The 27982-nt window shown below is 38.8% G+C and overlaps 1 protein-coding gene and 1 pseudogene across 1 annotated transcript in view; one reads left to right on the top strand and one right to left on the bottom strand.

Annotated features, from left to right (window-relative positions):
• snap47 (synaptosome associated protein 47) overlaps positions 1-27982 on the bottom strand; it is a 129312-nt gene that overhangs the window by 87984 nt on the left and 13346 nt on the right. The window lies entirely within an intron of this gene.
• Positions 1083-7762, top strand: LOC137003032 (uncharacterized; annotated as a pseudogene).

Raw genomic sequence — 27982 nt, 5'->3', positions numbered from 1 at the left:
GCTCATGGTATGCCTTTGTTGATTATCATGCTAACAAAATCGAGACAAGTTGTGTTGCTTATCACAGCACCATTGAATCTTTGTACAACTACATTAATGAGATTGCACAGTCATTTGGGGTAAGTGGACCAGGATTTGAGATAACTGGAGTTTTGGTTCATGCAGATGCTGAAGTTTCTCACTCTCTGGAGGCAGACCGCAGCAGTTTTCCATGCTCTTCCAGTAAAGTGCTTTACAGTGAAGTCTTAAAAGGCACACACAAGGTATGCAAATCTGTGAAGACTGAGGTAAGGTCATCTGAATTTGAAGTATCTGAAGCTGTGAATGCAAGCACTAACCTTCCAATGCCGCAGCCAGTGTGTAATGTTTTGCCAAGTAAAGGAAAAAGGGGGAGAAGAAAGCAGGATGAACTTCCAGAGAAACAGGTCACAATGTCTTGTGTTGAAAATGTTGCAGATGACATAATTATTACAGATGTTTCAATTCCAGAAGTACATTTTTCTCCTTTAACCCATAGAGATCAGCAAGCTTTATGTGAACTTGTGCTTCTGACAAATGACAGTAACAGTGACCGTGATGTCATAACAAACTTTGGTCCCATTGCAGGTCCATGTCAGACAAAGAGTATCAAACCAGATGGTAACTGCTTTTTCAGATCGTTGGCATATGCAATATGTGGAAATGAGGACAAGCATTTGAAGATTCGCCGTGCAGTGGTCAAACACCTGAAAATGAATGCATCACTGTTTGAGAGGTATGTGAGAAGGGAGTATACTTCAGTAGAGGATTACTTGACACAGTCTAGAATCTATTATTCTGGGAAACTGAAATTGATATCTTTGCTGCTTCTAATCTGTTTAATACAACCATAATGACTTTTAACGATGACCGATGGAATGCACATAAACCTACTGGAGAGGTAATTATGAATAATGTAATCTATTTGACACACTGCAACGGTAATCATTATGAAGTTGTGACATGTGTTAAGCACAGAGATCGAGACATTTGTGCAGGAATATGTGGGAATGCCACTTCCAATGAGGTCAGAATGCCATGTCTACGTAAAAGGAAGGTAAGCGATGCATCAGAATGTTCCACAACCAAGAGTGATCGAGAAAGATACTGCAACGACAGTGAGTACAGACAGAAAAAATTGAAGCACTTGAAATCAAAATACTGTAATGAGACTGAATTCAGGGAGAAAAGACGTAAATATTCAAAAGATTATTATGCAAGCAATGTTCAGTTTCAGAAACTGGTTTCCCACTATTCCCAGGTCAAGTACAAGAGTAATGTGGTCTTTCAAACAAGAGTACGTGAGTATTCCAAGAAGAAATATCTTCAAAACCCGACCTTCAAAGCAAGAATACGTGAGTATTCCAAGGAGAAATATCTTCGAAACCCGGCCTTCAAAGCAAGAATACGTGAGTATTCCAAGGAGAAATATCTTCGAAACCTGGCCTTCAAAGCAAGAATATGTGAGTATTCCAAGGAGAAATATCTTCGAAACCTGGCCTTCAAAGCAAGAATACGTGAGTATTCCAAGGAGAAATATCTTCGAAACCCGGCCTTCAAAGCAAGAATACGTGAGTATTCCAAGGAGAAATATCTTCGAAACCCGGCCTTCAAAGCACGAGTGTGTGAGTATTCTATTATGAAATACCATAAAAATGAGAACTTTCGTTTCAGTACAATAAAGAGAGGCTGTGAAATGTATGCTAAAAAGGAAGAACAGAAAGCTATTGATGATTAAAATAAGCAATAGCAACAAGAAGTTAGTAGAGGTCCAGAGTTTGTGTGCTGTGTCTGTCACCGTTTACTTTTCAGAAAGCAGGTTAGAATGTGCAGAATGGGTTGCTATGAAGACCGAGGGGAACAAATTGCTGCTTTGGCAAGAAAATGCATCACAAATAGATATGTGCATGTTTGTGGTGATGTAAAATGTGCTAATTCTTCTGATTATTCTCCAGGGTGCAAATTGTGGATCTGTCCAACGTGTCATCGAAAAATCCTTTGTGGAAAACTGCCTGAAGAGAGTATTGCCAACAATATGCATTTGGTGGACATTCCAAATCAACTGAAGTGTCTTAACTCCTTGGAACAACATCTTGTTGCACGCAGCATTCCTTTTTTGAAGTTGCTCTGTCTTCCCCGTGGAAAACAAAATGGCTGCCATGGACCTGTAGTGTGTGTTCCTGTAAATACAGCAGATGTGTCTAATATTCTTCCACGGAATGAATGTGATGACAAGATGATCAGGATCAAACTGAAGCGCAAGTTAACCTACAAAGGGCATTATGAGTACAAGTATGTACACACTGATCATGTTAGAAATGCTCTGAAATGTTTGATTAGAAGCAATAAGTGGTACAAAGATGTGGTGATTAATGAACAGTGGATCAACTCTTTGAATGAACTGGAAGAGAATGTTCCTGATGAAATGGAGGAACAAGATGTATTTGAAAAGAGTGAAGAGGAAAATGATCCTGAAGAACAGCAAGAGGAAGACTTGACTTACATCAAAGAGCAAAGTGGTCTTTTGTCAGACATGTTTACAACCTGTGGATCTTGGTTCAGAAATAATTGATCAGCATTTTGAAGATGTGTTAAATGTGGCACCAGCTGAAGGTAACAGTCCAGTTAAATTACTATCTGATAAAAGCAACGAAGCAAAATGTTTCCCTGTTCTCTTTCCAACTGGTGGTCCAACATTCCATGATGAGAGGGAGGAAAAAAATCACCTTGTCACAATATCTTAATGCACGGATCCTCAACGCAGATGGACGTTTTGCAAGGAGCACAGACTTCATTTTCTATGCACAATATATGTCGGAGTTGGATCAAATTGTATCTAATGTTTCCATTGCTTTGCGAAAAGGGTCAGACAAGAGGATGTTAAAAGAAGTAACATCCGACATGCTCACAAACCCAGAGTCATTAGCTAAAATGTTGAATTATGATGAAGGATACAAGTTTTTGAGACCAGTCTGTGGAACACCCCCCTATTGGCAAACCTCTCAAAAGGACCTTTTTGCACTCATAAGACAACTAGGTATTCCGACTTTCTTTGCATCCTTTAGCTCTGCAGATCTCCGATGGCCTGAAATGATCAACACCATCCTGAAGCAAGAAGGGAAAAAATTCAATGTTGATGAGCTTGACTGGTCTGAGAAATGTGGACTGATTAGGCGAAATCCAGTTACTGCAGCAAGGATGTTTGATTATAGGTGGCATTGTTTTTTGAAAGATGTCATTGTAACACGGTTAGTAGTTGTGGGAAGGAGGCGGGAACCGGCGAACATTCAACAAAACTTTAATATAAAAATAAACAAACAACAAAACGAAAGTAATGCCGGCAGACCCTCGCGGACGTCTGCCGGCCACACAAACATAATAAAACATAAAATAAAGTCCAGGCCTGGTCCTCTCTCGTCCTTCATTGTAGTCGCTCCTCCTTTTATGCCTCCGGAGCTCCTCCGTGAGAGACTCGAGGCCGGCACGCCTCGCAGGTGACGCTCATTATCACTTGCGTCACCGGCCTCGCGCCGTTCCCTCACGGCTCTTGCCCGCCCTGCTCGTCACATACCCCCAACGCCCCTCGCAGGCCGGGGGGTACTCCCGCGACTGCGCTTACTCCCCCCCGGGGCCTGTCTCGGCGGCCGCAGCACCTGGGGGTAAGGACAGACGAGACTAGAGAAAGGAGACGGAAGCAAGGGGAGCGACAGGACGAGAGAGGGGAGAGAGGAAAAAGAAAGAGAAAGAGAAAAAAAAATCTTGGTCCGGTTCCCCGACACACTGCCGCTCGGTCCTCAGCCTGCCAAGAGGCTCTTCCTCGCGGTGCCACATGCGTTGGCACTGGACGCTTGGTGGACGGCCCGATCCTCGACCGCCTCCTGGCGGCCGGCGATGGCTCCTCCGGCTGAGGGCAGCCGGCAGCGAGTCCCCCGTCCCCTGCTCCTCCCTTTCATGGCGGACGGCAGCAGGCTCCGGCCCACGGCGGACGGCGGCGACTCCTCCGCTCCCTCCTGGACGGCAGCCACCCCACCTCGTCCCAGGAGCACGGCATCCGGGTCTCCGTCCCACCTTTCACTTGGCTCCAGCACCACCGCCTCGGGCAGCCTCTCGCGGTCTTCACTCCCGCGCTGCCCGAACTCCGTAGCATCGCGATCCCCCTCAGCAGCGAGGGCTCTCCGACAGCATGTCCCTCCTTCCTCCCGGGTTTCGGCACCAATGTAACACGGTTAGTAGTTGTGGGAAGAAGGAGGCGGGAACCGGCGAACATTCAACAAAACTTTAATATAAAAATAAACAAACAACAAAACGATAGTAATGCCGGCAGACCCTCGCGGACGTCTGCCGGCCACACAAACATAATAAAACATAAAATAAAGTCCAGGCCTGGTCCTCTCTCGTCCTTCATTGTAGTCGCTCCTCCTTTTATGCCTCCGGAGCTCCTCCGTGAGAGACTCGAGGCCGGCACGCCTCGCAGGTGACGCTCATTATCACTTGCGTCACCGGCCTCGCGCCGTTCCCTCACGGCTCTCGCCCGCCCTGCTCGTCACAGTCATTATGTCACCTGCTCAACCGATTGGAAAGATAAAAGACTACTCTTATCGTGTAGAGTTTCAACAGCGTGGCTCTCCTCATGTTCACTGTCTGTTTTGGGTTGAACATGCTCCAAAGTTAAATGAAGACAATGAAGACAATGATGCTTTGGTTGCTGCTTTCATAGATCATTGCATCACTTGTGAGACACCAAGTGAAGATGAAACTGAACTGTATGAGACTGTCAACAGTGTTCAGAAGCACAGCAGCAGACATTCTAAGACATGCCGGAAGAAAAAAACAGTTTGTAGATTTAATTTTCCAAGACCATCTAGCCGCACCTTTGTAACAAGAGCTATTCAAGATAATTTGAAAGGCAATGATGGAAATGAGACCGCAAGTGCAATTTTGAAGAAAATCAAAACTGCATTGACAGATTCTGAAGTCCATTTTGATTCAACAGATGCATTTTTTCAATCCATTGGAATTAATCAAGCTGTGTTTGAAAAAGCATACAAGAAATGTTCCAAGAAGAAAAGTATCGTCTTGAAACGAAATCCAAAAGATGTTTGGGTAAACCAATATAACAAACATTTATTGCATGCATGGCAGGGCAATATGGATATCCAATATGTCACAGATGCTTACTCAGTAGTGGTTTATATAATTAGTTACATCACAAAAGCGGAACAAGAAATGGGACTGTTGTTGCAACGTACACAAAATGAAGGTATGAATGGCAATCTTGAAGCAAGATCAGCATTAAAAATGTTGGGTAGTGTATATCTACACAACAGAGAAATTTCTGCACAAGAGGCAGTGTATCGACTAACAGGTATGCACTTGAAAGAATGCTCTCGCAAAGTCCAGTTTATTCCTATTGGAATGGACCCTGTAAAGATGAGTTTGCCTTTACGTGTTCTCCAAAACAAAGATGACCAGTCTGGTGAAGAGAGTTGTTTTTGGATGAATAGTCTGGTTGACCGGTACAAGAGTAGACCAAAAACACAACAGTTTGAGATTCTGTGTCTTGCCAGCTTTTGTTCAGAATACAGGATATTGTCAAAATCTGAGCTTTCTTCACAAAACTAATCCTCCAAAGAAAAAGTGATCAAGCTTGACAACAACTGTGGTTATATGATGCGAAGAACTCGAACCGAACCTGCAGTGGTAAGGTATCCAAGATTTTCCCTGACAAAAGATCCAGAGAAGTACCATCATTCAATGTTACAACTTTTTTTTACCACAATACGAAGATTATCAGCTGAAGCCTGAGAATTTCAACACTTATGATGATTTCTACAACAATGGTGCTGTGAAATGTGGCAGTAATGTGACAAAAGTGAAAGACATTGTTGATTCTAATCGAGAAATGTTTGAAAAGGAAAGTGACAAAATAGACAGAGCTCAACAGCTCTTGGAGCAGGGTGTCGATTTGGAAGATGCTTGGGCTGCATTGTGTCCTGAAACGGAGAAACAGCGTCATGAATGTATCGAACTAATGAAGAATAATATCCTTCCTGATGAAGATGATTCTGACACACTTATTCCAGATCTTGTAGCGAACCCTCGAACTGCATTCACAATTGAGACCAGCAATGCTACAATGTCTAGAGATGAAGCATTGTCTCTACTAAGATCATTAAACACTAAACAATCTGCAATATTTTACAAAGTTCGCAAATGGTGTCTACAAAAACTGCTTGGAGAGAACCCTGAACCATTTCGCTTGTTTGTTACTGGTGGAGCAGGCACAGGAAAAAGACATTTAATCAAAGCAATCTACTATGAATCTTCTAGGCTCTTATCCCAGCTGTCTGAAAAGCCTGATGATAGGTGTGTGATTTTATGTGCATCAACTGGAGTAGCAGCATTCAACATTGGCGCTGCCACTATCCACAACACTTTTTCAATTGGTGCTAATGTCAAACTACCGTATCAACCACTAAGTGATGACAAAATCAATTCTCTTCGTTCCAAAATGGGATGTTTGCAGATTTTGATTATGGATGAAGTATCCATGGTTGACCATCACCTTTTGTCATATGTTCATGGGAGATTGAGACAAATCAAACAAACTGGTGACTACTCCCTCTTTGGTAAAGTAAGTCTCATAGCTGTTGGAGATTTTTATCAGCTGCCACCTGTTAAGGGAACTCCACACTATGCTGATACAAAAGGAGTGAACCTTTGGGACAATAACTTTGAAATTGCTGAATTAACTCAAGTTGTTAGACAACAAGATGTATCTTTTGCTGAAACCTTAAATCGTCTGAGAGTTCGTAAAAAAAAAAATGAACCTCTAAGCTCAAATGACATAAACATGTTGAAGCAATGTGAAACAGGAGAAGAATGCAGTGATGTTCATATATTTCCTACAAATGAAGAGGTTGATAAATGCAACATTCAAAGACTAAATGAGGTTTGTCCTGACGCAATCAGTATTCGAGGTCAAGATTTTGTGAGAAATCCAAAAACTGGAAGGACTGAAGCAAAAGTTGGATTTCATACAAGAGTTTTCAACTCCTGTTTGGATAAATGTGTTTCCTTAGGTGTTGGAGCAAGAGTTATGTTAAAGAAAAACGTTGATGTTTCTGATGGACTTGTTAATGGAGCCTTTGGTACAGTTGTTCACATCAGCAGAAGTCAAAAACAGCCAGATGAGGATGATGTTGATGATGATTTTCCATCAGCTATTCATGTGGAATTTGATGATCCAAATGTGGGTAAAATTCAGAGATCCAAACAACGACACACATTTTCCTGAAATTCTACTGTAATCGAAGTGCAAGAAGATCAAGTCACAAATGACGGTGGTTTAAGACGTCAGTTTCCACTTAGATTGGCATAGGCATGCACTGTTCACAAAGTGCAAGGACTCACAGTAGATAAAGCTGTCGTATCGCTTGAGAAGATCTTTACTTCAGGACAAGCATATGTTGCAGTGAGTCGTGTGAGGACTCTCAATGGACTAATAATTCAAAACTTCAAGGAGTCTGCCATATACTGTAATGATAAAATTGAGTTGGCAATGAAATACATGCCAAAATTTCCATTGGAAAATTACAGTTTCACAAAGACACCTGGTTTATTTACAATTGCTCTTCATAATGTACAAAGTCTTCAAGCTCATGTTCAAGATATTTAAGCTCACAGACAACTTATGAATGCAGATTGTATTTGTTTAACTGAAACATGGCTAAAAGTTGAAGATAAAGTGCAGATACCGGGATTTATCTTCAAGCATAATCCAAGAGCTAGATGCTATGACAACAGTACTCCACTTTTCACCAATTTAAAACGACAGCGAGGAGGTGGAGTTGCACTTTACTCTTGTGAAAACCTGCTTGCTCAAGTTGTCATTCCAGAACCTTGCAATTTGGAATGTCTATACTTCTCAGTTCCACATATCAGTTTGAATGCTGCTCTGCTATACAGGCCTAATTCATATCAAATTGACATGTTTCGACAAAATATGTTACATGTCATTGCTGAGCTGGAAAAACATCCAGGAAAGAAAGCAATTATGGGAGACTTCAATGAGGATATCTTAACAACATCTTCAATTGCAACATTAATGGAACTCCATGGATACAGTCAACATGTGCAATATCCTACAACTGAAAAAGGCACATTAATAGACCATGTCTACATTAAAGATGCAGAGCATGTTACAACTGAAATTGTCGCAACATATTACAGTTATCATGAAGCAGTACTAGTTTCAGTAAGGTAATATATTGATGTTTCTAATGCAATTTAACTGCATTCTTTTCTTTTCTTTGTCCCTACCATGCTACACTCACTCTGAGATTGAGATCCCCAAAGTCCTGTACAAGTTTGCAAATAGAAAAGGTACATTATTAGACTATCAGACTGTTCACTCTAATATATATATATATATATATAAATTTTTTTTTGAAGATGCAGCTGTTTAATTCCTGAAAGTGTATTAGTGTTACAAAACTCAAGTAAGGTAATATATATCTGAATGATGCAACACACTGAACTGAGAAATTTGTATCACCACATTGCATTTTTTTTTTTTTTATACCATGTCACACCCATCTCGAGATTCTAAGTTCCACGGAGTCCTGGCCATTCCATACCAAGTCCTATTTAATGACAGTCATGCACAATCCTACATCTCCCATAACTGCTCTTCTTTCTGGAGCTCCAAAGCTCATCTAGCCAAGGTTTCTGTCAAATTCAATTGATGCTTTTTTTTTTATCTATTTTTTTTTAAGACCGTTTTCAATTTTTAGCTGAAATGTTTTCAATCAAATTTCTGCTATAGCCAAAGCCATACAAACAACACTGGATGCTTCCAAACAGCATAGGAAGCATTCACAAAGACTGCCTGCATTCCTCCAGTTGTTTTATAACAACGCAATGAAGTTAATATAACTACATGAAAACATGTAGAAACATGTACAAAAGCCCACATAAAGTAAGTTGACATGCTTGTCCTTGTGTACATTAAAGTTTAAAACATTAAGCAATGCCTTTTAAAATATTTTAATCAACTAACAATATTTTCAGATTCACTGAATAAGCTTATACAAAAATATCCACTACTGACAAATGGTAAGCTAAGTGTCTACCTTACTTCCAAAATGTATTTTTGAGTAGATCCTTTACTTTTACCAAGCAGTCAATGTTCAATGAATGATATCTTTTCAGATTTCTGTACTGAAGCCATAACTTCCCCTATATACCTATGAGATTGTTCTCCATGAATTGTTTTTATAAAGTAGCACACAACTGATAGAAAGGTAAATTGATTTGTATGTCTACAAAACTTAAACTGATACTTTACTTTGAGTACTGATTAACCTCCTAACAATACACTTTTCAGATTTATGTAACAAATCAATGTTTCCAAGGTCCACAAATGCCTATAAATATCCACTACTGGCAAAAAAAGTAAGCTAACACTGTCTACATTATTTCCAAATTGTTTTGTGTAAATCCTGTACCTTGAAGCGGTTCATGTTCAATGAATGTAATCTTTGCAGATTTCTGAAATGCACTGAAGTCATGCCTTCCTCCATATACCCATAATGAGATTCTGTACTCCATTTATAAAACCGTGCACAACTGACAAAAAGGTAGATTTAAAGGTACAATATGTAAAATTTTTGCAGTAAAATATCCAAAAACCACTAGCCTAGTGTTATATATTTTGTCCAGCTGATTACAAACAATATCTCTAATGTTTTCAACTACTTGCAAATCATGAGAAAATTCCCATTCTAAACAGTGACACGGGGCAGTGCAGTCGCCTGTCAATGACGTCAGTTACCTTTGTTACCGCCTTTACTGACGTAGAAACCACATGACAACAGTGCCGTGGACCAATGCGAAGTAGAGTCTAGCGTCCAGCAAACCACTAGCTTGCTTCAAGCAGTTCCTTATTTACTTCTTGCACGTTTTATGGTGGATTGTGTTACTTATTTATGGAACATAATTACTGTTTACCATCTGCCGCTGGTTCTGTCGACAAGGACAGCTCCCGTAAACTCATGACCGGAAAAGCGGAAGCGGCGCCGGTGACTGTGTCATAATAAAAGTCCCGCTGCTCGTGAGGCATGTGTTGATCAATCGCTCCAGCTCCTCGTTCAGCTCCACAACACTCGCTCCTGCTCTGCTTCATACTACAGTAACGTTAATAATCGCATCCACGAACATGAGTTCTTCCAGACTCCAATCCCTATTCTTTTGCACCGTCCGTTGATATGGAGACCACATGTCCCAAGTTTCCGCTCTAAAACTTTGCGTCATCAAACTACGCCTTTGTTTTGAATAGGCTTCTAGCGACCTCTAGCGGAAAAAAATATCACAAATTGTACCTTTTAATTGTATAATATCTACAAAACTTAAACGGACACTTTACTTCAAGCACTAAATAACCTACTAACAATACACTTTTCAGATTTGTGCAACAAATAAATATTTCCAAGGTCCACAAACTCATACAAATGTCCACTACTGGTAAAAAGGTAAGTGTCTACATTACTTCCAAAATGAATTTTTTGTGTAAATCCTTTACTTTTACCAAGCAGTCCATATTCAATGAATGCTATCTTTTCAGATTTCTGAACTGAAGCCTTAACCTCCTCTATATACCCATGAGATTGTTCTCCAGGAATTTTTATAAAGCAGCACAAAACTGATAAAAAGGTAAATTTAATTGTATAATTTCTACAAAGCTTAAACTGATACTTTACTCTGAGCACTGATTAACCTACTAACAAATACACTTTTCAGATTTGTGCACACTCAAAAAAATAACTTGTTGGTCTAACTTAATTCAATTATGACACCTATTTCCACACAGTTGAACTGATTTATTTGAACTTAAGCTAGGTTAATTGTACTAATGAGTGAAATTCATCCTAATTGAATGAGATCACACCAGTTTCAATTGACGTATTCTGTGTATGTTTCCTGAACATAATTCATTCTTGTTGATCCAACCAGTGCTTTTTTTTTTTTTTTTTGTTACCATCATGGTGAAGATGTGCGCTTGTGCTTAGGTTTTGAGTAGCTGTTGTACACAGACATACATGTTTCATTACCATTGAGAGGGGAAAAGCTGATGACCATATGTAGACTGTGTAAAATTTGTACTGGCCCTCCAAGTAATTTATTTATATTTCTATAAAAACTAAACTAAAATAACACTTATTCATATGCTAAGTAACATTTATAGCATGCAAGTAATGATCAGATAAAGAACTTCTCATTACTGGCTTGAGCACAATTAATGCTCGTTGAAAACAATATAAATTTGTTTTACATAGCCACCTAGAGCCTAACCACAAGGTCTACACTTCAGCATAATGGTAACCTCAAAAAATCGACATAACATAAACTCTTTTAAATGTCAAATATAACTGAACTTCAAACTTTAAAAGGTATTTCCCTTTACTAAAAAACACATTAAACAGCACTTAAGTTCAACATTTACTGTCCCAATCTTTCCCTATGCAAAGCATGCTGGGAACTAGAAATCCACTGCCCAGGTTCAATCAATGCAACATAAATGATTCATGTAGTCCCAACACAAATGGTTTAGGTTGACCTAACATTTTGCAAATTTAATTTCATTTAACATAATACAATTGAGTGCGAATGCCAATTAAGTAAAAAACTAAAGATTTGTGTTGGTTCAGCTTATTTTATTTAAATAAACTGAACAAGCAGCTAGAATCATTTTTTTGAGTGCAACAACTCAATGATATTACAAAGTCCGCAAACTCTTATTCAAATGTCTACTTAAAAAAAAAAAAAAAAGGTAAGGTAAGCTAATTAACACTTTTCTACATGAATTGCAAAATGTTAACCCCTAAAATGTAAACCCTTGACTTTACATTCATTGAAGATGATCTACTTTAATCTCTGCAGATGTCTAAAATGAACTGAAGTCATAACTTCCTCCATATACCAATGACAAGATTTTCTGCTCTATGAACTTCTATAAAAGAGGTGCACAACTGACAAAAAGGTAAAGTAAATTGTATAATGTCTACAAAACTTAAACTGACACTTTACTTCAAGCACTAAATAACCTACTAATTAATCTACTAATGGTACACTTGCAGATTTGTGCTGCAACTCTAGTACTGTTATTCTGAAGTCTACAAACTCCTATACAAATGTCCACTACTGACAAAAAGGTAAGCTAACAGTGTCTACATCAGATGCAAAATATTGTATTGTGTAAACCCTTCACTTATGAAGATCAATGTTTATCAAATGTAATATATTAATTTCTGAAATGCACTGGTCATAACTTTCTCCATATACCCATCACAAGATTGTGATGCTTTGCTTCACGAATTCCTATAAAGTGTACAACTGATAAAAATGTAAAGTTCATTTTATGTCTGTAAATCTGAAATTGGTGTTTTTTCCTTCAAGCACAGATCCATCTACTAATGGTACACTTTCAGATTTGTGCACTAATATATTATATTCTGAGGTCCACAAACTTCTAAACAAATGTCCACTACTAACAAAAAGGTAAGCTAACAGACTGTCTACATTATTTGTAAAATGTTTTGTGAAGCTTTGACTTTTTTTTTTTTTTTTTTTTTTTTTTTTTCAGTGAATGTGAATTTTCAGATTCCTGAAATGCACTGAAGTCATTACTTCTCCATATTCTCTGCTCCATGAACTCCTATAAATAAGTGTAAAACTGATTAAAAAGGTATTCTACAATTTAATATATTACAATTTGTTGCTGAAAAAATAAATTTTGTAATAACTTTTATAGCTTTCCCCTTTTACTAATCAACAGCAACATCAACTTTCAGTTCACAAAATGTCCTAAAAGAACTCTAAACTGATGCAGGCAGTCAACAGTCCGTGATGTTGTTTTAAAAATGAATACATAATCTCCAGTAACAATGTTGAATGGATGGCATGTACTATATTTGGCCTATGTATACTTGCTTAAATATGTGCCAGCCAAAGGAGGATGGCCTGCCCCTGCTGAGTCTGGTTCCTCCCAAGGTTTCTTCCATTACCACTCTGCTGATTATGCTCCACAACTATGTCCATGTCTTATTATTTTGCCCATGATGTTCCACCTTACTATCTATGGGAGTTTTTCCTTGCCACTGTCGGCTTTTGGCTTGCTCGCTGGGGTTTAAGGCACAATTTTATGTGTAAATGTAATAAAAACACATTGATTCAACTTTGTCTCTAGTTATATACCATTTACTCTATCAAATTCCTCTGTGTTGAATGTATATAGACACTACTTGGTGTATTAATTGCACGTCCTACACATTAACTTGGTGCCTTTTATAAAAGTAGTTCATAAAAGTGGTCCTTACAGGGTAGAACATTTGAATGATTTTCATTTCATTTGTAGTAGGCTGTTAAAGTAATTTTATTTGGACATGCTAAATTGAGTAAGCAATTGTCTTTAGGACAGCAGTTAAAATATTGACCCACCTGAATGGTTATGAACTTGTAGTATTTCTTGCATGGAAAGTATACTTTACACTTAGGAATAAAATGTATAATTGTTTGATCAGTGATGCTATCCTTGGAACAAAATTATGTAATTTGCCAAAGTGGCCATGGGAAATGGTTGATCCTTTGACTACACGTTGGTGTTATTTAAAGTATTTTTTTATTTTTAACATGGCATATACAAAAGCCAGAGCAACTAACAAAATGGGTTTACTTTGAAGACCACCAACATCTAACCATACCCTTTTGCTCTCTATTTTACACACAATGCCAAAAAGAGATATGAAGATAACTTATCACACTAAGATGGAGTATTTAACTACAGGAACTTAACCAATTTATGTCAAGTCTGACTTTTAATAATTCTGTTTACAATGTAAGCAAAAACTGTTTAAAAAATGACCAGAAGCTAAGATGAAAATAGAAATAAGACTAGTACAATACTTACTGGGATAATAAAGGAATTGAAATGACACTGTACAAACAATTTTAATAAGCCCCACATGGGACTCAAACCCACAGTCTATGGATCTGGTTACTGACACTCAAGTCATTGCGACACTGGGTAGATGCTTACACGTGCCTGTCAAGCTACAGTAGTCTATGTAAGAATGAACTCGAAGCTTTTATTAAAAAAAAACAAACAAACAAAAAAAAAACGCATGTTATACTTAACTTTAATTTAGATCATTATGTAGTTCAACGTGCTGTAGCTGCAGAGCAAAATAAGCAGAAATTGAAATAACATGGAAAACAGCTAGTTCAGAATTACAGGTGAGAATAAACTCAGAATGTAGAGAAGTTTAAGTGAAAATGAACAGTGTGAATGTAAACAGCACAGCAAACAGAGCAGCATTGCAAGCAGAGCAGCACTGCAAACAAAACAGCACAGAAAGCTGATCAACACAGCAAGCAGAGCAACACTGCAAACAGCACAGCAAACAGCATTTCAAGAAATTGAATGTAAACGAAAGCTGGTTCAAAGTAGAGGTAAGAGTGAGCTCAAAATGACCAGAAGCTGAGATGAAAATGAACACAGAATTAACAAAAATAGATTTATCTCTAATTAAAAGAAGAAAGACTACTAAAATACTTATTGGGATAATAAAGGAATTGAAATGACAACATTACAAACAATTTTATAAAGTTGCCCCAGACGGGACTCAAACCCACAGTCTCTTTGTCATGTGTCTGTCACTCAACACTTTGCGCCACTGGACAGCAGTGTCACGCAGTTGTTGGAGTTCAGTGGTTCATGAGAATGAACTCACAATGAAGATTTTTTATAAAAATGCACCATATGTTATATTTATAAATTTTAGTTTAGATCATTCTCAGAAACATTCAATATCAGGAACAGAAGCAATTTGTACAAAATAACCAATTAGCATGCTAAGCTAATTAGCATAAGACAACAAACACAAGCAAGGTCACATTCAGAGAGGAATATCTCAGGAACGGTAGGGAACATCAAAAATCCGTTCAGTCATTACTGTGCAGCTCGGTCCAAAGATCACCTGAGCTGATTTTGGACAAAATTTAACAAAATTTGTAGGAGGAGTAGCGAAAAAACTGTTTTTCATTTATTTCAATATGGCGGACAGGTACATTTAAGGAAAATGACAAATGACACATTGTCGGAATCGGCATAAGCCAGGGAATAAAATGACATAAATCATACACATTTTGGAAAATGTTTTCAAAAGTTATAAGCATTTTTGAAATAATCCTTACATCTGTGGAACAATAGGTGGCGCTGTGTTGAAACTTCTTAGGTACCTGCAGGACCTTCTAAAGGTCATACGTACCAATTTTGGTGAAGATATGTCAAATTGTTTAAAAGATATTGCAATTTATGACAAAATTCAAAATGGCAGACATGCGTATCATCTGATGTAGCAACTGTGGACGAACCAGACAAATGAATGATGATTCTTTCAAAACATAATTCTAATTCAGAATTGAGGTTCCGGCTCCGAACCGTCTGCAGATAAAGCCAGGCTGATTACTTTTACGACACATGCTTCCTGATAGCAGAAGCGACATACCAAAGGGTCACCCAAGAAGACAGAGAGACAATCCAGACCCTTTTGTTTCCTTACTTCACAGGAGAGCCAAAGAGACTGTTGAACAAATAAATCTGCTTCAAAATTGTTCCAACAATTTTAACGGACTTATCAAACATCTTTTAACTACATACATTTTGCATTATGTGTCCACAAGTACTACCTGTAAACAGTTATGCTTTAGAAACACTCACAATTCATGTAAATGTGTTAACTCTTGACTGAATGACTGAAAGTATGCCTTATTTGGACTTAATTTGATTCTTTCCCCCTTTCCTATATCCTGACTTGAATGAAATCTGTTTAAAATGTATTGTATCCCATTTAACAGCAATTATGTTAAAATGGCAATCTGCTAAAGCAGAGACAGACCGGGATGTGACACTTATGTTTTATTGGGGGCAGAGGAAGGCCCTCTTGAAACAGGACAATGTCTGATTGGCCAAGACTCCTCAGAGGTGTGACAAACAACTAAGTTTAAATGATCATATTGCAAGATAGTGTATGGAGAGAAGTTGGTTAGTAAACGAACTGGAGTTGGTTAGTTCTGGTAAGAGAAACCATGACCAGAGTACCAAGAACAATGGAGTAACAAGAAGAACAGACCAGCCGCTCATTCAAGCCATCCAACCTTCACTCACTTTTCTTTTCTTTACTTAATTTTCCTATACCGCTGAAAGTCTCGTGTCCTACGTTTCGCCGCAAAGTTCAACCAACGACTTTTGCTGCTTCAACTCCAGCGACAAAGAGACTTCCTTCATTGTTCCACACGGACCTGATCTGGACCAATCATCGACTTGGGAAACCACTCTCTGCACGACGAGGGAAATTCACCTTTAAGTCAACGCAAGCAAGTACCTCCAGACCAAAACTGAACTGGTGCATAAATGAATGATTCATGGTTCGTTCTGGTCCTTGAAATGCATGGATAGGAATTCGGTTAATCAGATACTCTCTCTCTCTCTCTCTCTCTCTCTCTTTCAAAACTCTTTCTCTCCCATTTCCTTCTTACTGCAACGCGTATGAATGTGTGTGTGTGTGTGTGTGTGTGCGTGCCTTTGTGTTAGATTAGTTTGTGTTAGAATAAATAAAATCTCTTGTAGATTTTAAAAGGAAAGTGTCTTGTATTATGTGCTTTATGATTTAATGTCTTAAACTGTGATCAAGTTACCGTGCTCTAATCAGTGTTTTCACGATTGTTGGATATTTATATCCGTTACAAGAGCTTATTACGGCTCGAGCAAATGAACGCTGGACGAATCAGTTGCTCGGTCGTAATCTAAAAAAACTCTTTATAATTCCCTAAATATTTCATTTGAGCTAATTTTACTTCCTAGGGTGTTTTCCCTACAGTAATGGTGGAGAATAATTCGGGCAGTGTAATCTAAATTTGGAGCACATATCAAGTCATTTTTCTTTTTAACAACGCAAATTATTAAACCCCTCAGTGTTTGTGTGACGTATGCAGCGCGCACGGCGCGGTCCGTTTGAACGAGTGCCTGAATGAGTGAGAGCTGTAACCCCAGTCTGCTGTCTTGTCTCTAAACTCCAGTCTGCAGTAAATTTCAGATCTGTATCACACATACTATAAGGTAAGAATTAAGCGTGTTCCTTAAATTCTAGAATGCCTTGTTTATAGCTATCCTGATGTCTGCGTGTTCCAGCGTCATTCAAATAGCTATAATAACGTTATTGTGTATCAGAGAGCTGAATTGAAACTAAACTGCATTTAGTTAAAATAGTCTGTGCAGGACGAATACTCTCCTCACAGAACGGCAAGATCGAGCGTGTTCCTCGATCTGTTTCTAAAACCATATATTTATAGCTAAAGTGTCAGTGCGTGTTCCACTGTACTAAATCTGCTATATTCTCCCTTTGTAAAACAGTAACGCTATACGCTTGCTTGTTTTATATTTATAGCTAAACTGGTTATAGTGCGTGTTCCACTGTACTCAATCTGCTATTTTCCCCTTTGTAAAACAGTAACGCTATACGCTTGCTTGTTTTATATTTATAGCTAAACTGATTATAGTGCGTGTTCCACTGTACTCAATCTGCTATATTCTCCCTTTTGCTAAACGCTACACGCTTGCTTGTTTGAGCTCGTGTAACACTACGTATGTCCGAGCGCAATTTAAGTGATTTGAAACTGTTATATTTTGCGTGCAAATAGAGACCCGCCGAGGTCGCGATTTTTTCCATCTATTACAGCAGAAAGCTATCACTTAAAGTTTAAGCCCCACGTCGTAAAACAGCTACGAGTGGTGTCTCTTATTTATAGAGTTGAAATGCGCCGACATTTCACGTAACGCTTGATTGTACGTGCATGTGTCTTTCATTTGTACAGTTACATGTATTTGATGTAATTCACATGTTCGCCACTATCATTTTGTTTGGTCGCCATAGTTACAGTCGTGGCACGGAAGTCTTAACCAACGCTTCCGGAAGAACGTCATTGTAAACAAACCGCACGGTGTTGCTAAGCTAACCTCTGCAGTTGTTTACATTGAAGTTCATATGCTAAAGCCTTTAGCCTCGAAGCTAAGCTAGTTAACATCATTGTGTGAAAGCAGTGTCTGTGTGAGCAACTATAGAGTGATTTAACCACCTAAAACACTTCAATTTTATGTACACTTGTTGGTCTTTCCTTCTTATTTTCCCCTTTACTTTCTCACTTATTACTTTACCTATATTTTACTTGAAAAGAAAAATATTGGTTTACAATTATTAATCGTTTTACCTGCATTTGACTTGAAAAAGAAATACTGGCTTACAATTTTAATTGTCAAATTTGAATTTAATAAAACTAATTAAATTTAAATTGAAACCCTATTTTTCTAGAAAGTAATTTTAAATGATTTCTACATTTCCAAATTTCCATTATTTCTAATTTCATGACTAAAATTATATTTTAGATCTAATTACTTCAGGTATGAATAAGCCTTGAACTTTAAAAGTTTAAGCAAACTTATTCCACCAAAGTTTTCCTAATTTTGACTCACATTTGTTCATTATTTTATTGCGTTATATCTTTCTTTTCCTTTTCTTGGTTATAAACTTAGCCACTCTATTTTATTCATTCATTTACCTCTTTGTTTAATTCCCTTTTTCTTATCTCATCCCATTATTGTCATTTGTTTTCTCTTTCTTACCGTTTTCCTTTCCTCTTTGTATTCTAGCTTAGGAACGACACACCTGAGCCTCAATAGGAGACATTGATATCTTACGAGTTTCAAATCAATCAGAGACAACCCTCTCTTTACTAAAAATTGTATTCTCATGTGTTTAGTTGTTCATCAACTACCAATTCTATACTCGTAATTAGACAAAGGCTTCAGAGCCATTTGTGGATCTGGTCTCCTCCCCTTTCCTTTTCCTCACGTCTTTCCTGTTCTATCCTCCTTTCTTCCATCTTATTCTTCAGATTTGTAGGGATCAAGCTTGGACGAACCATCAATCAATTCTAAAGAAAGAAAAACACAATCTTTCCAAAGAAACAATTCATTAGGTATTTGATTTTAATCAAACCCTTTTGGGTTCTCCATACTCCCTGCATTTGTAAACGCAACTTAAATTTTGACATTTCCTCCAAGAACATTTAACAGAGACAAGTGTTGAGCAACCGTTGCCTTCACAGCATCCCTGGTAAGCAGTTCAACTGAAGGTGTGTGGTGTCAATCCTGTCAAACTAAGAAAAGAGGTATCAGCATTATTATTGTCTTATTGTCCTTGCAAACATAAACAATAATATATATATGTTCTTTTCTTTTACTTTAGAAACAGCTTTTCATTAATGGAAAATATTTATTTGAAATAAATATTTCTCTAAATTGAAAAAAAAAACTTACAATTTGTTTTAACATTTTCTCTCTTTTCCCTTTCTCAGTTGAGTGACAAAGTCCTCACATCACGAGTTGAAAACAGTTTTTCATTAATAGAAAATATTTATAGAAAATATTTCATCTATTGAAATTTTGTTTTAACTTTTTCTCTTTCTCTCTCTTACTCAGTTGAGTGACAAAGCCTTCTCATCACTAGCCTACCTGTCTACACTCTGAGACCAACACGTAGCCATCACACTTCACGATTGGTGTACATTCACTGAACGACACTTAGCTGTTCCACCACATATAGGCTTGCACCCCACACAGATCTGTGTCAGTCTCTTCTCCCCAGCGTGCCAACATGTCGCAGACGGAAAACCCCACTGCCCAAGATGTGGACGCCTGGCTCAGCGGCATTACAAACTGCCTCATGCCAAAGACAATTGAACTGTTATTATTTTTAATAATAATCATAATTCTGAGAAGATTCCCGATGCATGATTCAAGCCAGAACCAAGACCACACTGAACTAGGCAAGATAACCAATTCTCTAAGCATTGCCTTCACAGCCCAGCTGAAACTAAGCGACAAGCACATCACCCACCTACAGGAGGAGCTGACACGTGCCCAGAGCCGCATAGACAAGCTGGAAGTGAAAGTCCAAGACGACTTCAAACGTCAGACCACTAAGTTCCTGAGAGAGCTGATGCACATCCAACGCTGCGCAGACCAGCACAAGGTGAAAGCTCAAGACAAACTTGTGGAGCAAGAAACAAAGGAACAAGTTGACAAGCTCCAAGAAGCCCTTGCCGTTGCGGAACGTGACAAGCAAGAATTAAAGACTGTCCAATGTCACCTGGTAAACCAACTAGAAAATGCCAATTCTGACATTAAAGATAAGAACTTTAAAATCAATGCTCTGGAAGACCATTTGAAATGGTACAGCACTGAAATGGACCATCTAAACCAACAATTAGACGATGCCAACGGCAAGCTCTACATGGTTAGAAATGAACTTAAACATGTTCACACCCAGAAACCAGAGTCAAGAAGGGAGGGGCCTCCCTCAGCATCACCACAGCTGAGCACAACAGAGTCCCCCATCCAAGAACTGCCATGCAACGGAAGAAGTGAGTGGCCACAACCCACAACATCACCGGCCTTCACTACAGAATTCTTCCCTGTCAACCAAAGAGAGCTCATCCATGCAGACCCCAAAGTTGCACACGAGATGACCCTTAAAGACCTTAACAAGCTGGCTAAGAACATCACACAGTTCAACCCGAACTCCATGGAGAACCACAACATCCAGACTTACCTCCGAGATATTGACTTCTACCTAGAGGTGAGACCCAATGTGACTGACAGAGACCGGTTGTATCTCCTCAGGTCCACATCCAGCCCAGAGGTACGAAGCTTCTTAGATCGACAACCTGTTCACGTTAAGCACAACTACCAGCTATTACGTGAGTCACTGATCAAAGAATTTACAGGCCCAGAGTCTGAACATGGACTGTTAGTCGCCTTGGAAACCAAACAAGGTCGACAAGAGACTCCCCAAGCTTACTACAACCGTTTCCGACAAGCCTACTTAGGTGCACATCACGAACCTGAACTTGAAGAGGATGTGAACTTCAAAACCCTCTTCCTGAGAAACCTGCACCCTGGACTAAGTCACCATCTTGGCGTCATGGCCTGCCCAAGCACAATGTCAATCCAAAAGCTACGTGACTTGACACACAAGGCCTACATCAAACAGAAGATGAACTCAAAGAAAGGTTTGAAAACAGCCACAATTTCAAACTCCGGCAGCCAAGACTCAAGCCGTGCACTGCAAGACAGCCAGTGGCATGACAATGCCACAGCCTGTCATAAAGGACACGGAGAACGTGACCCCCATGCCACTGACAGCTTCCACACCGACAGCTGGAAAATGCCATGGGACCAGCCACACTTCTCAAGAAACCCACCAGAAAGAAACATCTGGGATCCAAACTGGACAGCCAAAGTCCACCAACCAACACATTCAAATGCATCCACTGTGGGTAAGCGACGGCGGAACCCACCTTTGCATCACTCAGTTAAACACAGCACTGAGAACAAGAACGCCCAAGAACAAGACAGTTCCACCTCAGAAGACATGGAACAACTGATGAGGCAAATTACAGCGTTCTTTGCAAACAACATAAACAGCGACGATCACAAGGATCAGTCACCCTCGTTATGACTAGAGACGGAACGGAAGGTCAGTGATCACCTGATCCACCTTCCAAATGGAGATGACTGCCACCTGTTCTACAACAGCACAGAACGAAGCGGTCTCTTGCAGCCAAACACCGCTGGAAACTCAATAGTACCAGAGAACACAGTTCTGGTCACTCATCACCCACCAATAAACCCAACGAGTTCCCATCTCAAGAACCATGCTTGTGCAACAGTAACAACAGTAAGCACAGAAGGTCAGACAGTCTGTCACAACCAGAAGGCATTACAAAAGGAATGCAATGTAGGAGACAAAGTTTTGCACCACAGCTCAACACAGCCATGTCAAACTTCCTCCTACCTTCTGCCAAAGAACTTCCTGCCTCACTGGACTGACTCCCATCAAATTAGGGATGATCTCTCATCCCAAGTCCAAGATGCAAAGAGCCAATCTTCATCTAAGCCCTTCAAGAAAAGGGGGGAGCAAGACCGACTGAACCAGATCTGACCATACCTACACTGCACTACATTACATTTTACACTACATTACATTTTACACTACACTACATTAACATACTCACCAACATGCTCTTCCTACAGACAGATATTAGTTTCAGAACCTAGCTCAACATCGACTTAGCTACATTCACCATAAGAAACATGCAACCATCTGCCCAACAAGTAGAACACCTTTCATTAAGCTGGTACATGACATCTTAGATGCACGCAGTAGTGTTAGCCATACCAGGAAACACTTAAGTGTTTTATTTTGTTTTGTTTTCCTCTTCCTCTCTTTCCCTTCTTCTTTATAAGGTAAAATACCTGTCTGCCCCATAAGGGTCAAGGTCATGACATTAGGATTGACGCACCACGCCTAAGGTCTGAAAGCCATTTGAAAATTCAAATGTGAGCCCGAGAGAGCTCCATGATGGGTCACATCATTTTTACCACAAATGATGTCACCAGAACAACCTAGAACAATTTAGAAGATAAGGAAACAAACAATTTAAATCACACAATTTGATCCAAGCATTAACATACTGAGACAATGTAAAATAACACTCCCAAAATTGAACTTAATCCATCAGTACTCAGATAATCTAATGCCCTGCACCAGTATAGTGGTCAATCATGGAGGTGTTGTTTTGTTGTTGCTTTGTGTGTGTCTGCTTCTGTCCATTTTTCCACAGTGTCCGCCGGTGTCTTCATCTCAACACATCGCCGAACAAAGGGGGGATATGTAGCAACTGTGGACGAACCAGACAAATGAATGATGATTCTTTCAAAACATAATTCTAATTCAGAATTGAGGTTCCGGCTCCGAACCGTCTGCAGATAAAGCCAGGCTGATTACTTTTACGACACATGCTTCCTGATAGCAGAAGCGACATACCAAAGGGTCACCCAAGAAGACAGAGAGACAATCCAGACCCTTTTGTTTCCTTACTTCACAGGAGAGCCAAAGAGACTGTTGAACAAATAAATCTGCTTCAAAATTGTTCCAACAATTTTAACGGACTTATCAAACATCTTTTAACTACATACATTTTGCATTATGTGTCCACAAGTACTACCTGTAAACAGTTATGCTTTAGAAACACTCACAATTCATGTAAATGTGTTAACTCTTGACTGAATGACTGAAAGTATGCCTTATTTGGACTTAATTTGATTCTTTCCCCCTTTCCTATATCCTGACTTGAATGAAATCTGTTTAAAATGTATTGTATCCCATTTAACAGCAATTATGTTAAAATGGCAATCTGCTAAAGCAGAGACAGACCGGGATGTGACACTTATGTTTTATTGGGGGCAGAGGAAGGCCCTCTTGAAACAGGACAATGTCTGATTGGCCAAGACTCCTCAGAGGTGTGACAAACAACTAAGTTTAAATGATCATATTGCAAGATAGTGAATGGAGAGAAGTTGGTTAGTAAACGAACTGGAGTTGGTTAGTTCTGGTAAGAGAAACCATGACCAGAGTACCAAGAACAATGGAGTAACAAGAAGAACAGACCAGCCGCTCATTCAAGCCATCCAACCTTCACTCACTTTTCTTTTCTTTACTTAATTTTCCTTTACCGCTGAAAGTCTCGTGTCCTACGTTTCGCCGCAAAGTTCAACCAACGACTTTTGCCGCTTCAACTCCAGCGACAAAGAGACTTCCTTCATTGTTCCACACGGACCTGATCTGGACCAATCATCGACTTGGGAAACCCCTCTCTGCACGACGAGGGAAATTCACCTTTAAGTCAACGCAAGCAAGTACCTCCAGACCAAAACTGAACTGGTGCATAAATGAATGATTCATGGTTCGTTCTGGTCCTTGAAATGCATGGATAGGAATTCGGTTAATCAGATACTCTCTCTCTCTCTCTCTCTCTCTCTTTCAAAACTCTTTCTCTCCCATTTCCTTCTTACTGCAACGCGTATGAATGTGTGTGTGTGTGTGTGTGTGTGTGTGTGTGTGTGCGTGCCTTTGTGTTAGATTAGTTTGTGTTAGAATAAATAAAATCTCTTGTAGATTTTAAAAGGAAAGTGTCTTGTATTATGTGCTTTATGATTTAATGTCTTAAACTGTGATCAAGTTACCGTGCTCTAATCAGTGTTTTCACGATTGTTGGATATTTATATCCGTTACAAGAGCTTATTACGGCTCGAGCAAATGAACGCTGGACGAATCAGTTGCTCGGTCGTAATCTAAAAAAACTCTTTATAATTCCCTAAATATTTCATTTGAGCTAATTTTACTTCCTAGGGTGTTTTCCCTACATCTGATGTTGACAAAATCTATATCCTTGGATTCGGCATGGCCCAAGGAATCTATAAACACCAAGATCTTTCTGACAAACTCTTCAAAAAAGAGCCATTTTTCAGATCTCATGAACTGTAGGTGGCGCTGTTCCCAAATTTGGCATGGAACCTCAGATCATGGTCCTGATCAAGCGTACTAATTTTTGTTTCGATTGCTCAAAGTTTGGCTGAGATACAGCCTCTATAGCAATTTCAGGTCGACCTCGTTAACTTCATGACAACATAACTTTTGAATAAATAAGAATACAAAAACTCTGTTCAGTCATTTCTGTGCAGCTCAGAACAAGGATCACCTGATCAAAGTTTGGACAAAATTGGACAAAATTTGGAGGAGGAGTAGCGAAAAAACTGATTACTGTACTTTTCAAAATGGCTGCTACTGTAATGGGCGGAGACTTAATGTAATATGTTGAATAGCATCAGCATGAAGAGCCAAATCAGATGTACTAAATTACATTTTTCTAGAGCAAATGGTTCAAATGTTATTACCTTTACAATGTTGAATTTTTGAACTGGTGGTGGCGCTAAAGTGTTGGTCCTAGAGACTCCAAAATTGGTCAGATTTCTAGACATGACAATCACTACAAGTGTGCCAAATTTCATCATTTTCTCATGATCCGTTGATAGGGCTGCCATAGACTCCTATTCGGGAAAAATAATAATAATAATAATAATAATAATAATAATAATAATAAAACTAAGCACTCAAATGTCTGAGCTGTAGTGCAGTGCGGAGCAAGAAGAGCAAAAACAGCAAAAATTGAATGTACATGAAAAACAGCTGGTTCAGAAGTAGAGGTGAGAATGAGCTCAAAATGACCAGAAGCTTCTTGGGATGATAGAGGAATTGAAATGACAACATTACAAACAATTTTATAAAGTCACCCCACGTTGGATTCAAACCCACAATCTCTGGATCATGTGTCTGTCCCTCAACTCTTTGCGCCACTGAGCAGACAGTGTCACACAGCGGTCCGAGTTCAGTAGTTCATGAGAATGAACTCACAATGAAGAGCAACACAGCATACATTTCATGCTCTCAAATGTCTAAGATGTAGTGCAATGCAGAGTAAGAAGAGCAAAAAGAGCAGAAATTGAATGTACATGAAAAACAGCTGGTTCAGAAGTATAGGTAAGAATGAACTCAAAATGACCAGAAGCTGAGATGAAAATGAACATAGAATTAATAAAAATAGATTTATTTCTAATTAAAAGAAGAAAGACTGGTACAATACTTGTTTGGATAATAAAGGAATTGAAATGACAACATTACAAACTATTTTATAAAGTTGACCCACATGGGACTCGAACCCACAGTCTCTGGATCATGTGTCTGTCACTCAACTCTTTGCACCACAGAGCAGACAGTGTCATATAGCTGTCAGAGTTCAGTAGTTCATGAGAATGAACTCACAAAGAAGAGCAACACAGCATACATTTCACACACTCAAATGTCTGAGTTGTAGTGCAATGCAGAGCAAGAAGAGCAAAAAGAGCAGAAATTGAATGTACATGAAAAACAGCTGGTTCAGAAGTATAGGTAAGAATGAACTCAAAATGATCAGAAGCTAAGATGAAAATGAACATAGAATGAATAAAAATAGATTAATTTCTAATTAAAAGAAGAAAGACTAGTACAATACTTGTTTGGATAATAAAGGAATTGAAATGACAACATTACAAACAATTTTATAAAGTTGATCTTGATTTTCTGACAAACTGTTCAAAAGTTATTGGCCCAAATAACCATTTTTCAGATCTCATGAACTGTAGATAGCGCTGTTCCCAAATTTGGCATGGAACCTCAGATCATGGTATTGATCAAGTGTACCAATTTTTGTTTCGATTGCTCAAATTTTGGCCGAGATACAGCCTCTATAGCAATTTCAGGTCGACCTCGTGAAATTCATGACAACATAACTTTTGAACAAATATGAATACAAAAAATCTGTTCAGTCATTTCTGTGCAGCTCAGATCAAAGTTTGGACAAAATTGGACAAAATTTGGAGGAGGAGTAGCGAAAAAACGGATTACTGTACTTTTCAAAATGGCTGCTACTGTAATGGGCGGAGACTTAATGTAATATGTTGAATAGCATCAGCATGAAGAGCCAAATCAGATGTACTAAATTACATTTTTCTAGAGCAAATGGTTCAAATGTTATAACCTTTAGAATGTTGAATTTTTTAACTGGTGGTGGCGCTATAGAGTTGGTCCTAGAGACTCTAAAATTGGTCAGATTTCTAGACATGACAATCACTACAAGTGAACCAAATTTCATCATTTTCTCATGATCCGTTGATAGGGCTGCCATAGACTCCCATTCAGGAAAAATAATAATAATAATAATAATAATAAAACTAACAGACTAAAACTAAAACTAAGCACCTATTAATAATAAAACTAACAGATACAATAGGGGCTATAGCACCTTCGGTGCTTAGCCCCTAATAATAATAATAAAACTAACAGATACAATAGGGGCTATAGCACCTTCGGTGCTTAGCCCCTAATAATAATAATAATAAATATAGCTGCAAGCAGCAATTCGGGGCCAAGCCCCAGAAGGGGCAGTAGCGGAATACGGAGCAGGAAGAGCAAAAACAGCAGAAATTGTACGTACATGCAAAACAGCTGGTTCAGAAGGACAGGTGGAAATGAAATGAAAATCAATAGAAGTTCAGATGAGAATGAACACGGAATGAACTAAAAACACTTGTATCTCATTGAAGAGGAATAAAGATTAGTACAATGCTTATTTGTATAAAAAAGGTATCAAAATGACTCATTACACACAATTGTATAAAAGGGACCCCACACAGGATTCGAACCCACGTCCTTCAGGTCCAATGTCCATTTCTCATCTCATTGCACCATTGCATCACTGTGCAGGTGAATGTTGGCACACCTGCCGAAGTTCATTAGTTCATGTGAAAATGGACTCAAAATGAACAATTTTAATAAAACTGCACTGAATGTTATATTTAATAACTACTTTAGATCATTCTGCAGCTCATCATGCTGTAGCGCAATACAGAGCAGGAAGAGGAAAAACAGCAGAAAATGAACAAACATGAAACAGCTGGTTCAGAATTACGGGCGAGAATGAACTCAGAATGTACAGAAGCTTAGATGAAAATGAAACAGCATGAAACAAAAATCATTTATTTCTAATCTAAGAGGCAATAAAGGAATCAAAACACACAATTTCATAAAACCACTCCACCTGGGATTCGAACTCACTATCTTGGGGTACAGAGCTCTTCAGGTAACTGGCTTTACACATTGAGCTACTTGAGGATGCACATCCAACAGGCTGTGGAAGAGAACTTTTAGTGTAAGAAAGAATTTACAAAAAAGCATTACTTAGCATACTAACCATATTAGCATGCTAAGCTAACTTAATGCTAATGAAGCTCATGGTTAACTTGATAGCTGAAGAGCCACATTAAAGAGAATGACAACTGGTTAGCATGCTAAGCAATTAGCATGCTAAGCTAACTAGCATAAGACAACAAACACAAGCAAGGTCACATTCA

This window comes from Chanodichthys erythropterus, chromosome 16 (assembly GCF_024489055.1).
Source record: "Chanodichthys erythropterus isolate Z2021 chromosome 16, ASM2448905v1, whole genome shotgun sequence".
Classification (NCBI taxonomy): domain Eukaryota; kingdom Metazoa; phylum Chordata; class Actinopteri; order Cypriniformes; family Xenocyprididae; genus Chanodichthys; species Chanodichthys erythropterus.
The sequence above is the reverse complement of the archived record's forward strand: the minus strand, read 5'-3'. Positions and strand labels throughout refer to the sequence as shown.